The sequence below is a fragment of the Macaca nemestrina genome, chromosome 15, assembly GCF_043159975.1.
Source record: "Macaca nemestrina isolate mMacNem1 chromosome 15, mMacNem.hap1, whole genome shotgun sequence".
NCBI classification, from domain to species: Eukaryota; Metazoa; Chordata; class Mammalia; order Primates; family Cercopithecidae; genus Macaca; species Macaca nemestrina.
In genome coordinates this window covers 115,402,449-115,419,147 of record NC_092139.1, presented here as the reverse complement: position 1 = coordinate 115,419,147, position 16,699 = coordinate 115,402,449, and the positions used below count along the sequence as shown (strand labels likewise).

Sequence of the window (16,699 nt, the reverse complement as noted above, 5' to 3'; positions counted from 1 at the left end):
GTCCCACAGCCCCAGCTTGGTCTCCCAGCCTTCTGATAAGGATGTTACAGGAGTGTGAGAATGGGATTCGTCCCAAGATGAATTCTCTAAGGCCTACCTGAGCCGCTGTCTTTCCCTCTGGAATGCACTTTAATTACGCGCTGCTGGTCACAACACTTTACATCTGAGGAGGAAATTGTATAATCCCTTTAGTGACAATTAAAAGGAAGGATTTGTCTGTAGGTCATCAAGAGCATCTCAGAAACATTGCCTGGTTGTTCTCTCCTTTTCTCACTTTAATCCCGTTATCTTGTTTCCTTGGGGCATCTTCTTTTATTACTTTCAAAACCTTATCAGAGAGGAAGAAAAACAATCAGAATACTTACACGATGGTTATCTTGCAGTGGTTGGAATCCATGTAAGGCCTCTCAGAAAACTTTACACCCAGAAGGGTCCTCGAAATAGAGAAGCGGCACCGATGCTCATGCCCCTGGCTTCTCCGGATCCTGAATCAGGAGGGCTATGCAGGCACAGATGGCTCTTTGGAAACTGGTTCTGTGATTGAGGGCTGACGTCCATCCAAGGGCAGGATCAGACAGGCAGATACCACGAGGACCACCTGGCACCCACCCCTCACTTCAAAATGGGATCTGAAACCCAGAGAAAAGGAGAACTGGGCCCAAGCTTCAGAGTCCAGGGCTCGGGATCTGTTGGCTCAGAGGGGCAGCCTCTGTGTGGAGATCTCAGTGTCCTTTTAAAAATTCATAAAGAAGGGAGGCTTGGAGAGAGAGAAAGAGCACACATAGGAAGACGACGTAACTACAAAAGTCAGTACTCAAAGGGGCTCAGGTGAAAGAGGAAAGCAGAACAAGGAGTGTTTGCCTGAATTCGGAATGAACATCATCCGTCAGATGTGTATGCTCCAGAAGTTTGTAAAGTGCTTACCCACACACTGGGCACCTTTCTAGGGGGTCCCATGCCTGTCTCCTTGCCAGAGAGTATTCATAGTCATACCTCAGCGTCCCAGCACTAAATACAGACACTATGGGCAGCAGGTGCTCCATCAATGCATAGAAGGGCAAATCCATGATCTCAGTGAGCCCTTAGGGTTCCCCTGCCTCAGTTGCCTGTTTTGCAGAAGAGAAAAGGCCACTGTCACACAGGGAAGCTTCCAGCCTGTTCCAAATGCCTTCTCATGGACCTAACTGCCCAGCACGTTGAGCTGGATGGGACTCTGCCAGGGCTCAGTGAGGCATTTGATATGGTTAGGCTTTGCATCCCCACCCAAATCTCATCTTGAATTGTATCACCAGGTGTTGAAGGAGGAACCTAGTGGGAGGTGATTGGAAAATGGGGATGGTTTCCCCCATGCTGTTCTCCTGATAGTGAGTTCTCATGAGATCTGATGGTTTTATAAGTGTTTGGCAAGTTCCTCCTTCACTCACTCTTCTGTCTCCTGCTGCCATGTGAAGGAGGTGCCTTGCTTCCCCTTCCCCTTCCACCATGATTGTAAGATTTCTGAGGCCTCCCCAGCCTTGTGGAACTGTGAGTCAATTAAACCTCTTTCCTTAATAAATCACCCAGCCTCAGGTAGTATCTTTAGAGCCATGTGTGAACAGACTAATACAGCATTCTATATATTTTTTTCATCCTCTGAAAACCCCAGCACCTTCCATTGCCTTATTCATATCAAGTATCAGGCATGAACTGGGCAGATGTCCAGATGGGTCATTCCAGCCCCTCCAAATGCTTCATCAAACTGAAGGTACAGACCTGGCCCTGAAAGGTCACATGATCTTGGACACCTTTTTAACCTCAATTCCTCCCCTGCAATGGACTGACAGTACCTGCATCTCAGGGCTTCTATGAGCTTTACCCAAGACAGCAAATTGGGCTCTGCTTGAAAACTGAGGTGTGGGATCATTAAAATTCTCTTTCTCCCTCGATGATGTGGCCCCTTCCCTCAAGGAGCTCAGTCCCTCAACATGCTGAGACAGTGACTCTGCAAAAAAAAAAAAAAAAAAAAAAAAAACTACGTTGAGAAACCTGTGTTTGAAGCATCTATTGACTCTTGGGTGGGGAGAGGGAAGAAAAGTAATCTCGCCCAAAAGCTTCACCCCATTTAAGAACTATTTTGCAGGAGAGCACAAAACTCAGAGGTAGGCAACAAATACTGCATGATTCCACTTAGGTGAGGTCCCTAGAGGAGTCAAATTCACAAAGACAGAAAATAGAATGGTGGGTGCTAGGGGCTGTGGAGGAGAAGGGGAGTTCGTGTTTAATGGCTATCGAGTTTCAGTTTGGGAAGATAAAAAAGTTTGGAGATGGATGGTGGTGGTGGTTGTACGTGAAGGTACCAAATGCCACTGGATTGTATATTCAAAAACAGTTAAAATGGTAAAGTTTTTGTTATGTATATTGCACCATCAAAAAATGAATGAATAAATAAATAATAGATAAACAGTGGCAGTAATTACACGATAAGAGCTACCACTTATGTAGGGTTTCTTGTGTGGCTTTTGGTTACCAACTCAATAAGTTCATGAGAGACAGTTAGGAAGCTGTTAGGAAGAGGAAGCAACACCAATGCGAAAGTGAGTATTTGTTAGCTAAGGCTACATAACAAATTACCACTGAGTGGTTATTTCCTTATGTTCTGGAGGCTGGTAAGTCCAAGATCAACATTCCAGCTGTGATTCCTGATGAGGACTCTCTTTCCAGCTTTCAGGTGGCAGCCTTCTCAATGTGTCCTCATGTGGCAGAGGCAGATCTCTGATGTCTCTTCTTATAAGGATGCCAGTCTCATCAGGTTAAGGCCGTACCCTTAGGACCATGTTTAACCTTAATTATCTCCTTAAAGGCCCTATCTCCAAATGTAATCACATTGGAAGCTAGACTTTCAACATATAAATAGAGAGGAGTGAACTTTGTTCCTAACAGAAGGGAAAGACGGATTAGATATGGGTGGAGACAAAGACTGGCTCCACTTTGCCATGTCAGGGCTCAGGGAATACCGAGGCATTTGAGAAGCAGAAAAAATAAGGAGGGAAAGTGGTGTCTTGGGGGATGGGGGGCAATTATAAGCTTTCTTTCCTATGCTGAGTTTGAAATAAACCCAGGACAGTCAGTAAGACCATGCTGGAGCTTTGTATATATGCCAGGGCTGGACATGAAAATGGGGAGCCATAAATTCATGAGTTCACCCAACTTTGACTCTGTGCCTGAAGAGTAGCCCAGAAACAAAACAAGAGAGCTAAGCTCATCAGGCTTAGAGTCAAGGGAAAGGAGGGTCCCTGACTACAGCTGGGCAGGGATAAATCAGCAGAAGAACATTGAAAAATGGGAAGGAAGCATTTAGAAAGGAGGGTGGGGAACAAAGAGGGTGGCCCAGATGCTGTGAGCAAGTATGTGATGGCTGAAAAGAGACTGAGGCTGCACAGCTTATGTAACTTACCTGAAAAGATATATAACACTAAATGCTGGAGTCTTAAAAAAAAAAAAAGTACTGGTCAGAGTTAAACAGGCAAGGAAGATTTTATCCAAGACTAGTGCAACCTGGGAGAGAGATTGAACTCAACTCAACTGAAACAAGAGGTGGGAGGTTTTTGAAGCTTTGGAATGAGCTGGGGTAAAGTTTTGGAGGACACTGAGGGAAGATGGGCTGATGTGACAGGCTGTGTGTGTGTTTGCCCGTCGCCTCTCATCAACATCAGGCTCCCCTCCCTCAGGGACTGGGAGCCGGGAGCACCATCTTCCTGATGATCATGTTTTGAAGGAACCACTCCCAGGTCCTTGAGAAATACATTCCTGGGTTGTAGAAGGTTTCCATCTCAAAGGGCCAGAGACAGACTTACAACCGCAATTTTTTCTGAAGCAATGCTCTGAGCAAAGGGAGGTCAGGTGCCTCGAGTCAGGAAGAAGCCTGCCCAAGCAGCATCAGCCAAGCTGATGGGAACATTCAGGCCATCCTGGTCAAGTCCGAGAATCATCTGAAGGATGAAGAAATGGAAGCTATGAGAGGAAGAAGGAACTGTGCACCCCTGAGCACTTGTGGCTCTGTTTGCAGGGTTCTGGGGCACCAGCTCCTGAAGTCAGGAAGGAAGCTGCCGAGCAGCTACAAGGCTGAGCAGTGGGCCCAAGGGGCCCCCCTACACAGGCACAGAGAAGGGCCATGGGAGGGTTCCTGTCCTGTGCACCTGCACATTCAGCCCTGCAGCCACTGCACTAACTTCTCACCATCACAATCTCCATTGTACAGATGAGGAAACAGAAAAACAAACAACTTTCCCAAGGCTCCCAGAGCTAGAGCCATCTGCGTTTTCCTCATTCCTTTGCTGCCCTCTCTGGGAACATCACTCTTGCTTGGATCAACAAGGATGACCCAGTAAGGAGCAGCCCTCATAATAAGCCCACATGAAGGCCTTGTGCTCACAGGAGTCTGTGTGTAGCTGTTCACATCTGAAAGACTTTGAGATTTGATCCCAACTTTTTTGCCCTCTTCCTTTCTATGCAATTAAAATCAATACCATAAAGCCTCAACAGCACATAAGGAAGCAGGAAGCCCTCACCCGATGCCGAACCTACCTGGTGTCTTGTTTTTGGACTTCCAGTCTCGAGTTCGTGGTATTTTGCTATAGCTGCCCAAATTAAACCAAGACTGCCAGGGTCCTCTTGCCAGAGCCAGCAAGCACCTGGGTTTACAGGTGAGTGGGAAGAGAACCAGGAGGGCTGTCTGACGAATGTGTCCTCCAGGTCCAGGGCTGTGGGCTTAGAGAGGGGAAGCAAGCACCAGGCTTCTCCCAGGCTGCCCTGTGGGATAGAAAGGGTCATGGCAGCTGCCCCTTGGGGCAGGGGGAAGGTGGATTGGGCAGATCTGCCTTGCTTTGAGTCTCGGGCTCCAGGCATGGAGGGAAGAGGCCCCATTAGGGAGGAACTGGGCTTGCTTTCCTCATGAGGGTGAGAGCAGGACTGCTTGGTGCCCATCGGCAAGGGTGGCCCTTGACTTCCCTGCATCCAGAGTGCCATCAGGGCAGCCTAACTCAGCACTGCTGCACCGAGGGCCTCAGGTGAGGCTCTTCAGAGATGCTGGCAGGATCCGGGGGACACTGGGCTGCTTAGAATACATGGGCTGCCTTCCAAATCACGGAGATTTGAGTGGACAAGATGGCCAGGCTCCAGTCCAGTGCCAGACTGCATGCGTCTGAGAGGTGAATTGGCAGGCAGAAACACCGACGGATGGCGAGGGTGACCAGGAGCTGCCACTCAGAGCCCAGAATGCCCAGCAAGCCCTGTTCTGGAGGCTGTCGTGCCCCAGAGGCAGGAGTAGCCACTGGTCCCAGGACAAAGACTCCCTGAGAGCAAAGGCCTGGATAGGACAAGGTGGTAAGAAGGCCGCCCAGCCCCATGCACCTCGCTTGGTCTCCTGCCTGCCTGTCCCCTGACACTCTGTGGGTTCCAGCTCCACTTTATCTCCCACATGCCCACCATGTCCTGCTGAGGACACATCTGACCACTCAAGCCTGCTCAAACCAAGCATTGCGGCCAGAAGCCGCAGCCTCTGAAGTAGAGATGGTGGCTGCCTCCCCTGCCAGCTCTGAGTTTTCATCGATTCATTCTATAAATGGGAATCGATGCCTTTTATGGCCCTTCTCCCATCACTGCCTTTTCCGTAGCTTTGGCTTCAAGCCAGCGGCTATGTAACGTCTTCGTGATGCTGAGACTTGCCTGCATTAATATTCAAATGTTGTTGTAATTACCCCTGACACTTACTGAGTTGTGGCTGGGCCAAGCACTTCATATGTAGACTTCATTCGATCTTCGAGACTGACCTACGATGTATGCACGATGACGGGCCCATCCCCTGCACTCATCTTCAGATGAGGAAATCCAGCTCAGAGCAGGAAGAAGGGGCAGTCCCACAGCCACCTGCGAGAGGCAAAGGTGGGATGTGAATGTGAGGCTGCAACTCCAGAGCCTGCCTCTGTTTTAAAAAGGTCATCCAAGACTTGCAGATAAGCAAAAGGAAGGCTTCTGACGCCACACGGGGATACTGTCTAGCAGCCCACACATGCAAGAGTTGGTTCGTTACGGATGCTCCTTTCCTGCTACTGTTTCCTACTGCTTCGTTCCCAGACTCTGAAATTACTTGTCAAGCTGTGGATTTCTGCCTAGCAAACATGCAAATAACTTCTACCTGGTGAAGAAGATAACCCCACAGGTGATGACTCCATTGCCCCAGAGGACAGCGACCAGCTTTGCCTTTAACGTAGCAACCCGATTTCAGTTCGCCTTCCTGGCTTAAGGTGTGAGCACCTGTTCCTCAAATTCTCCTTTGAATGGGTTCACTCGCCTGCCAGCTCCCTGTTCAGGGAGGTAAGTTAATCTTTGAGGAGTGTTCATTCCATGTTTGCAGGAGAGTTCTATTTTTAACTGTTCAGAGGGATGTTTTGATGGCTCTGAGCCCCGGCTCTGCTGGAAACCCTGCCCCTCCTCAGAGGTCTGGCTGCAAAGTCCCTCCTCTTTAAGCTTTCTCAGTCCAGCTTTATCCTCCAACTGTTCCGCCCAATGACACTCTTCCTTAACTGCACCCCCACCTCCATAAGGTGTGTACTGTAAAAGAAAAGAAAATATCAGGACCCTCTAAGTGTATTACACCAAGGGAGAGGTTAAGCCCTAAAGACTGAGTTATGTAATATGTTTGCAATTCTGCTTCTTAGATTATAAATGAGGAGAGATGAATTATCTTCCTCATTACTCTTGTACCAGACATCCCCCTTCCAATCCAAGACTTTGCTATGGATTCACTGCCTCCTTTATTGCCCTGTACCCAGCTCAGCCCAGATGGTGCTCAAGACCTCATGATCATTACATCTTCAGTGTAGAATGTTAATTATACCTTTTCTGAAAGAAAAAGACTAAGTCAACTAATCAGATTGTTGTAACTATACATTTAGCCTTATATAGAAAGATATTGAAATTCTGTTAGTCTTCCCTGAACTTTGTTTATATATGCAGTCCCAAACTTCTGCACTTTGGAATACTGACTTCCATTCTTTGGAATCTGTATTTCCCGGGTGGCTCATCCTCAACTTTGCAATTGAATGAACTCTCTTTAAACTAGATTCTGACCCTTTTGTTTACCTTAGGTTTACAGTGCTTACAGCACATGCACAGCCCGGCTTAACCCCACCCCCAGCCAACAATGGCTTCCAATTAGGTGACTTTCACTCATCTTCTTTCCTGGAGTCCCTGCAACCCCAATGGAGGATATATATATATATATATATATATATATATATATATATATAGTTTCATGCCTTTCATTTCTACCCATATGCAATCACAGGGACAGCACACCTCTCTCGGCTTTTGGATGGATGAACAGATGGATGGATGTTGAATGTTGAATGGATGAATGGATGTGTGGATTGATAGATGAAATAGTAGATAGATGGATGTGATTGATGAACGAATGGATGGATGGATGGGTGTGTAGCTGGATGGATGGATGAATGGATGGATGGATGGATGGATGGATGGATGGATGGATGGATGGATGGATGGATGGTGAACAGATGATGGATGGCTGGATGGTGGAGAGATGGATGATGGGTGATACAATGATGGACAGATGGATGGTTGGATGGACAGATGGGTTATAATAGATCAGAAGACATGCTTGGCCGTTCTAAAAAGCTGCAACTTAGCCTCTGAGTCCGTGAGTGACCTTGGGCAGACTACATCTTCTCTCTGGGCCTCAGTTTCCTGATCTATTAACTGTGGGAGCAGACTGGCTGATTCCAGAGGCTTCTCCCAGCTCTCAGCCTCTGATTGTATTATGTATACTATAAATTGATTCACAGAGAAACCTTTGAACGTCAAGACTCTCAATGACAGTAAGTTTAGAAAGAAAAAATATTAATGACGTGAAATTCGAAAACAAAACAAAAACTCTCCCATCACGATCAGAGTTCTGTTTGTCAGGAAGCTGCAGAAGCTGAAGCTGACAGGGTGGGATCATCCACCTGCTCAGTATTTATTCATGGGGTGAGCTCCAGCAGCAGGGGAAGCCTCCTCTCCACCAGTGCTGGCTGGGAGGGCTAGAAAACAGGGAAGTTTCAGGGCTGTTCAAGCAGAACTTGACCTTTTCACCTTCTCCTTCCCTGAAAGGAGGGCAGGTGGCCGGAGCCGGCTGGGCATCTGTGAGCAGGGGGCAGGGGTGCTGGGTCAAGAACAACTGGCCACCTGTCCCTGCAGATGATTGAAGAGAGATGAGCTAAGAGGTTGGGTAATTTGACAGTTTTGACAGAGAAGGGAATTTCCCCTTTTCCTCAGCCTGGGAACTTGGCTTTCCAATACCTAGGCAGTGGCATTTATTCCCATTTCAATGCAGACTGATTTTCAGCTGCCAGGGACCCCTGCAGCTCTTTTCTATCGAATTTGCATTGCAATGATTGGAGACGGCAGGGGACTGGGAGCCAATTTTTTAGCTGTGAGCTTATCAATGCAGGAGTCTGCCCAAAGTTAACTTCATCTTGTCCCAGGAAAAGCACCTGCCTCCTACTCCACACCGAATCTGACACCTACTTCAAAATAAAAAGAAGAAAAGTTAATAAAAATCAGGTTCACTAGACTAAATACTTAACATCACTGTGGTGATAAAAAATGTGTAAGAATATCTCACGGAAGATGTACATGGAGCTCAGATTAAGAAATTCCATCCCTGAGAAACGGGCAGCTTTCTTCTTCAAAGCTTCTGTGTATCAAAGTCTCGTGTAGAGAGAGAGAAGTGGGTGGGAGATGGAAATTGGATTTTGAAGACTCGTCTAGGAAAACAGAAAAATGCCCTCCTAAGTGATAAGAAGTTCTCACAGAAACAGCAGCTTCCCGTTATCTGCAGTAACAGCAGGCCCTTGAAGGTCAGGACTGCAGAGTGCTGGGCCCAAGTTCTCACTGAATCTTGGGTGAAGAAACAGGCACGACAGAGTGGGGGACCGACCCATAGGGAGAGTGCTGGATGCAAACCCTGCCAGGGTGTTCATTTGCTGATGAGGCAATTCGGCTGAGTGGAGACACTTCCTGGATGTCAACTGATACTCAGAGCAAGAGGGAGATCAGTACATTCAATCCAAGAAGAGCAGCCAATGTGGGGAGCCCGGCCATCCTGGCTCCGGCAAGTAACCACACAAAGCTGTAGGCAGAGCTGTCCATGGAATCCGACTAACTCCAGACAGCCCAGCACTCTGTGCAAATGTATAATACAGCAAGTGAGAGACGGCCTCAGAGACAGGCCAGGTCTAGGTCCTGGGTCAGCCAGCCTCCAGTCAGGTGACCTTGGATGTACTTGAACTTCTTCTCCCCGGTTTTCTCATCAGTCATCACAGGTTATTAGCTCTCTACCAGGAGTGCTGCTGGGATTAACCTCTAAAAATACGCACAAAGGTGGGGCTCAGTGGCTCATGCCTGTAATCCCAGCACTTTGGGAGGCCAAGGCAGGTGGATCACCTGAGGTCAGGAGTTTGAGACCAGCCTGGCCAACATGGTGAAACCCTGTCTCTACTAAAAATACAAAAATCAGTCAGGTGTGGTGATGCATGCCTGTAATCCCAGCTACTCGGGAGGCTGAGGCAAGAGAATTGCTTGAATCTGGGAGGAGGAGGTTATAGTGAGCTGAGATTGCACCACTGCATTTCAGCCTGGGTGACAGAGCAAGACTCCATCATAAATAAATAAATAGTCCAGACACGGTGGCTCACGCCTGTAATCCCAGCACGTTGGGAGGCTGAGGCAGGCGGATCCCAAGGTCAGGAGATCAAGAACGTCTTGGTCAACACGGTGAAACCCCGTCTCTACCAAAAAGACAAAAATTAGCTGGGCATGGTGGTGAGCGCCTGAAATCCCAGCTACTCTGGAGGCTGAGGCAGGAGAATCGTTTGAACCCGGGAGACGGAGGTTGTGGTGAGCCGAGATAGTGACACTGCACTCCAGCCTGGTCAATGAGTGAAACTCCGTCTCAAAAAAAAAAAAAAAAAGAAAAAATAGATAAAATAAAATAAGCATAAAGCATGTAGAACACCTACCACGTTTGTGAAAGAAGACAAGCCCCGGGTCACCTGCTTGCTCACGCCCTAAATCCAGGAGACACGAGCAGGCCATGGCAGGAGGGACCTACAGGGTAGCTTCTGCCCCTGGAATGGAGCCACAGAAGGTCTGGAGGCTTAGGGGCCCAGGGCTCTCCAGGCCGTGCTTGCACCTACTCACACTGACATGGAGGGGCCTGCTGGGAGGGGAACCCTAGCTAGTCTCAGAAGGGAGAAGAGGGGACATGCACTGCCCCAGCTGCCTCCGGCAGCCACACCAAGCACAGAAGGCAGCCACACCAAGCACAGAAGGCCGTTGATGCTCCACAGATGCGGCAAAGCTTGCAGGTCCCACCCAGACACACCCTTCCCAACTTCATACAATCTCAATCAAAATCTTATCAGACTATTTCTACAACCTGACAGAAGATTACTCAAATTTACCTGGAAAAATAAATTGCCAAGAACAGCCAATAGATACTGAAAAAAAAAACCAAAAAAAGTGGGGGTAGGGATGGAGAATAACGGAAAAGAGATTTCCATGTCAAACATGAGGTTATATTATCATTCAAAACAATTGTGACAAAGTAGTGGTGGGTGGGACAAGGATGCATACAGATAGGAATAAATCTCCCAGAACCAGATCTAAGTAAATGTAGAATTTCAAGGGAGGGAGATGGTTTATTTGATAAACAGCAAGGAAAATTTGATGCTTAAACATTTCAATAGAAATGAAATCCAAGCTTTACTCATAGTGCACACCAAAATTACTAGAAGGTTAAAATTCTGATAGCAAAAATAAAATAAAATAAAATAAAATCATGAAACTTAAATAGAACAAAGCATAGAACACTACTGACCTCATCTCAAAGGAAGCAAAGTCTTCAGGAGCAAAATAGAAAGAATAGCAAATACATTTGTATGAAAAGTTTGTATGTCAAACTGCATAAAGGTAAAAATAAATAAATAAATTTTACTAGAAAATTAACACTAACAGAATTCAGAGAAAAAAAAAAGCAAAAACAAAAATTTCATCACAATATGTGACAATGTCCTTTATACATAAACTGCTCTTAAAAAAAAAAAAAAAAAGCCTCCAAGAAAATAAAACAATAGCCCAAATTGAAAAACGGGCAAGGAGGATTAGCTGGTAATTCATCAAAGGAAAAGGAAAAAGTACCAAAGAAAACATGTAAAACAGTAGCTTCAAGAGTAAACGAATGCATGCTACTTACCACAATGAACTATTGCATTTTTATTTTCTTGATAAGGATCACTTAGCTTAAATGAAGCTTCTAGAACCACCATGAGAGCAGCCTGTGAAAGAAAAACCAAACAGCAGAGAAATGGTCCTGCTGGAATGGAGCTGTTACTACCAGCCAGCCCTATTACCGTTTGATGATGGAATATACTTCATCCTAAATGACTGTGTGATGCTTATCTGAAATCCAGATTTAACTACTGTTTGATGACGGAATATACTTCATCCTAAATGACTGTGTGATGCTTATCTGAAATCCAGATGTAACTGGGCACCCTTTATTTCATCTGGTAAGCCTACGCATGAGGCTTCTGGATGATATCCAACCAATGGGGTCCTCCTCTGTCTTCCAGGAAGGGGGGTGAAGCACTTCCGTGACCCAGCTTTCGGGGGAGCAAGACACTTTGCAGCATCTGCCCGGACATCCCCTGCAGACTCCCAGAATCCCATGCCTTCCCTATCAGGGTCCCGACCCAGGGGAAAGAGACTCTCGAAGTCTGATACTCTTGTCGTCTCTCACGTCCTCCCTTTTCACAACCACGTCGGGCCTGATCTCCAGCTCATTCTACCGCAGACGCGAGGGATTCCTTTAAAGAGGGCCCCTGACTCCGGTATTGCCTTAATTGGTGATTGATCAACCTGAGTCTGTCATTGTCTCTCTTCCGAACACAGTTCTTTCACTTTCTATTTCTCGGTTCTGGGAAAATGGCAGAGGTATGACACGAGCCAGTATAAACCTGCTTCCGATCTCTGTTCACACAGGTGGAAGTTGTCACAACTGACAGCTCCCAAGCACTAGGGATGAAGGATTCCCCACCTCCCCGAGCAGTGGGGCCCCCGTGGCCAGACAGCCCGAGAGGGAGACCAACTCCAGAATCCCCTCCTCAAAGTGTACATCCTGGGAGGCAGCTTCTGCAAACTGAGGGCGATTTGTCAGCAAAGAGGCACAGACACGGGCTGTTTGCAAACCTCCTAATCCCAGCAGCATGGGGGGTGAGTGGACGGCCTGGCAAAAAGGTCTGTGTGTCCATCACAGCGTCTTCCACAGCCACTGGGTGAACAGAGGTGAAGATGATCGCGACGACATGACGGGGGCCCCATACATCATCATTAATTACGATCTTCAAAGTCAGGCTTGATTTTTCTCAAGTGGGAGGGGGTGTCATGGCATTGCTATGGCATAAACCTTTATGTCCCCCCCGCAAATTCATGTGTTAAAATCCCAATCCCCAGTGTGATGGTATTAGGAAGTGGCCTTTGGAAGATGATGAGGGCGTGAGAGCGGAGCCCTCATAAATGGCATCAGTGCCTTCATAAAAAGAGGCCTGAGAGAGAGACCCTTCCCCTTCCCACCATGTGAGGGCACAGTGGGAAGGCCCTGTCTCTGAACCAGGAGGCCTCACCAGACACTGCACCTGTGGGTGCCTTGACCTCGGGCTTCCTGCCTCCAGAACTAGGGGAGATGCATTTCTAGGCTGCTTTGTTGCGGCAGCCCAAACGGACTAAGATGAAGATCCACTGAGAAGCCTCGTGCATTTGTATCTTCACCTTCTGAGCATTCACAGAACAAACTCCAGATTCAACCCTTGGAACATCTTAGAAAACCTGGTGACAACCTCCTGGTACCAAGGTCTTCCTCAACCATGCAGAAGTCAAGAGTTCCTCATCGTGCTGGATCTTTTTTTTTTTTTTTTGAGATGGAGTCTCGCTCTGTCCCCCAGGCTGGAGGGCAGCGGCGCGATCTTGGCTCACTGCAAGCTCTGCCTCTCAGGTTCACGCCATTCTCCTGCCTCAGCCTCCCGAGTAGCTGGGACTACAGGTGCCCACCACCACGCCCAGCTAATTTTTTGTACTTTTAGTAGAGACGGGGTTTCACCATGTTAGCCAGGATGGTCTCCATCTCCTGACCTCATGATCCGCCCAAAGTGCTGGGATTACAGGCGTGAACCACCGCGCCCACTCCCCGCTTTTTTTAAAATTTAATTTAATTTATGTTTATTTCCCTTTAAGTTCTGGGATACATATGCGGAATGTTCAGGCGTGTTACATAGGTGTACATGTGCCGTGGAGGTTTGCGGCACCTATCAACCCATCATCTAGGTTTTAAGCCCCACATGCATTAGGTGTTTGTCCTAGTGCTCTCCCTCCCCTTGCCCCACAACCCCCAACAGGCCCTGGTGTGTGTTGTTCCCCTCCCTGTGTCCATGTGTTTTCATTGTTCAACTTCCACGTGTGAACGGGAACATGCAGTGTTTGGTTTCCTGTTCCTGTGTTAGTTTGCTGAGAATGATGGCTTCCAGCTTCATCCATGTCCCTGCAAAGGACATGGTCTCATTCTTTTCTGTGGATGCCGGATACTTTTTGCAGATGCTGGAAGCTGAAAACCACGCTGCCCAGACCCTCTTGCTAGCAGGCTTTTGGAATTCTGCCAAGTTGATGCTCATGTGAGATTCTGAAAGCAGACAGGAACACCATGATTTTCCCGGGTGGAGGCAGATGTGTGGCTAGAGGAGAAGCCTGGAATCTGCGCAGATTCAGGACAAGCTTCTGCGAATTCCCTGCTAGGTGCTAAGGGGAGCTGCCGTCACAGGTGCCAGTTTCCCTGCAATGCCTGCACTCCCTGAACTGCTGGGAGCCCGCAGTTCCTCCTCCTGGACTTTAGCCCCCAGCCCTGCAGATGGTTTGAAAAACACCTGATTTCGGCCGGGTGCAGTGGCTCACACCTGTAATCCCAGCACTTTGGGAGGCCAAGGCGGGTGGATCATGAGGTCAGGAGATGGAGACCATCCTGGCTAACACGGTGAAACTCCGTCTCTATTAAAAATACAAAAAATTAGTCGGGCGTAGTGGCGGGCACCTGTGGTCCCAGCTACCCTGGAGGCTGAGGCAGGAGAATGGCGTGAACCCAGGAGGCAGGGCTTGCAGTGAGCCGAGCTCACGCCACTGCACTCCAGCCTGGGCGACAGAGCGAGACTCCGTCTCAAAAAAAAGAAAAAGAAAAAGAAAAACCGCTGATTTCCAGAATTAAGCACTCTTCTCAAAAAACTTCAAGTCGTTTCTGTTTTTCTTACCCGACCCTGACAAATACAACCCCCAACACTCCTCTCCATTCCCCCCAAAACAATAACGACCTTTAAGACGGGTTATGAATTAAGAATCTTTGGCCAAACTAACTATGGGGATGCCAGTGATGTCTAAATAAGGTGGGTACATCCAAGGGTGTCCAGCCTCAAGCCAGAAGGCAGCAATCATCTGTGAAAAATGGAACATCCAACCAAGGGGGACGAGGCACTCCGTGTCCAACCAAGGGGGACGTGGCCCTCTGTGTCCAACCAAGGGGGACGTGGCCCTTCATGTATTGGCTTCAGGGTCACACCCTAGCATGGTTTCTTGAAGAGGTCATCCCTTTTAGAATTTTGAGGGGGTCTTGAAATTAATAATCATATGATCATAAGCATCACAAACAATGTAAGATGATCACCCCGGCTGTGGCCAGTTCATACCTTCTGACCACGGCTACTTACAGCGACCCTGAACCATCCAGGCCCACACCATCATACAGGGGCTGGCACACAGGGCACACCCTTGGAGCCTGTCGCTGCCTCAACTTCAGCTCTGTGATGACATGTAAGTGCCAGCGTTGCTGCCTGGTCAGACACCCTCAAGCCTGAATGCTCCTGAGCTGTGTGCAGAGAAAGCAAGCGCTCAGGCAGCACGACTGCTATGGCTGGCTTGGAAGGCACACTAGGTCCCCAGAGACACTGTGACACTGTGGGATATCACCCAGCGGCTGGGAGCCCAGGCATCCTCTGTGTCCTTTCCGGGCCTGGTGTGCCACCCACGGTGGGGACATGCTAGCCATGCCGGGCACAGGCCTGTCTGGCAAGTGGCAGTGCAGCCACAAAGCCGCTTCTGCTGTCCATGCCTAGAGGTGGCCTCCGTGTGTAAATGACCCCATGCAACTCCAAGGACAGGAACAAAGAGGGGCCAGAAGACGGAACAGGTTCTCCACAACGAGAAAGCGTCTTCTCCATCAGGCTCCATTACAGACTTGGACTCAACTGGCCAGGCAGAAGGAACTGCTTAATGCAGGGCACCCAACACCACCTGGCAGAGCCCCTAACTCTAGTGGTGGTCAGAGGCGAGATCTGCAGACACGAATGAAGCTGTTGTGTCAGCATCATGAGACCCCCTAATACTTTAAAACCCAGGTAATTATAAAATGTGTAGGGTGTGGTGGCTAATCCCAGCACTTTGGGAGCCCAAGGTGGGTGGATCACCTGAGGGCAGGAGTTCAAGAACAGCCTGGCCAGTGTGGCAAAACCATGTCTCTACTAAAAATACAAAAATGAGCTGGGCTTGGTGGCACATGCCTGTAATCCCAGCCACTTGGGAGGGTGAGGTAACAGAATCGCTTGAACCCTGGAGGCAGAGGTTTCAGTAAGCCAACATCATGCCTCTGCATTCCAGCCTGGGTGACAGGGTGAAACTCTGTCTCAAAAACAAACAAACAAAAAAAGATGTGTAATATAAAAGTGTCCAGCGTTTAAAAAGAGCAGGACATTGCATCAGGTCGCAGCTGAGACTGGGTGGTCTGAGGATGACACAAAGGATTTAAGCAGGTGGCAGGTGCTGTGGGCTGTCCCTTGGGGTCTCTGTGGATAACCCACCCCCAGCACTGACCTGTGAGTCTCTAGCACCCAGGAGCTGGTGGCATCCAGAGGCCATTATGTATTTAGACAGTAGCATCCGTGGAATCCTTGCACATGTCGGCTGTGTATCCTTGGAAAAGTCTTGGTGCCTTGCTGGACACTGGAAGGGGTCTCAGAATATAAGATTTGGACTATTGCTGTAAGAGGCATACTGTACTTTCAGAACCTGTGGAAATAGGCCAGAGTGTTGTTCTTGGGTGGGGAGATGCCTATGCTGCTACTCTAATGACTCCAAGGGCCATAAGCTCCCTTCCCCTGTCATAACCCTAATCAATGATGCCTGCAGCTCTTCACGTATTCCCTTCATATATACAAAGGGTGCAGCAGGAGACAGGGCTCCTGGTGCAGTTGGACGTCTCTGGTCCATTTGTACTTGCCATTGTGATTGACTTGATGACTTTGCCTGCTTCCTAGATTATAAGATTCTCCTGACTGTTGGAACCACGCTTTGATATTTTTTTTTTTAAGACGAAGTTTTGCTCTTGTTGCCCAGACTAGAGTGCAATGATGCCATCTCGGCTCACTGCAACTTCTGCCTCCCGGGTTCAAGCGATTCTCCTGCCTTAGCCTCCTGAGTAGCTGGGATTACAGGCATGTGCCATCACGCCCGACTAATTTTGTATTTTTAGTAGAGACAGGGTTTCTCCATGTTGGTCAGGCTGGTCTCA

The 16,699-nt window shown here is 48.2% G+C and overlaps 1 long non-coding RNA gene across 11 annotated transcripts in view; it reads right to left on the bottom strand.

The window, feature by feature from the left end:
- Positions 1-16,699, bottom strand: part of LOC105489788 (uncharacterized) — a 132,630-nt gene that overhangs the window by 73,286 nt on the left and 42,645 nt on the right. For 7 of the 11 annotated variants that reach the window (XR_011614229.1, XR_011614231.1, XR_011614227.1 and 4 more), the window contains exons 2-9: positions 11,294-11,375; positions 8,663-8,804; positions 6,173-6,588; positions 5,749-5,904; positions 4,564-4,788; positions 2,611-3,968; positions 366-1,981; positions 98-163 (exon numbers count right to left, since the gene is read on the bottom strand). This is a non-coding gene — a long non-coding RNA (uncharacterized lncRNA). The remainder of the gene's footprint in view (positions 1-97; positions 164-365; positions 1,982-2,610; positions 3,969-4,563; positions 4,789-5,748; positions 5,905-6,172; positions 6,589-8,662; positions 8,805-11,293; positions 11,376-16,699) is intronic. The other 4 variants (XR_011614233.1, XR_011614225.1, XR_011614224.1 and 1 more) reach the window with 4 other exon arrangements.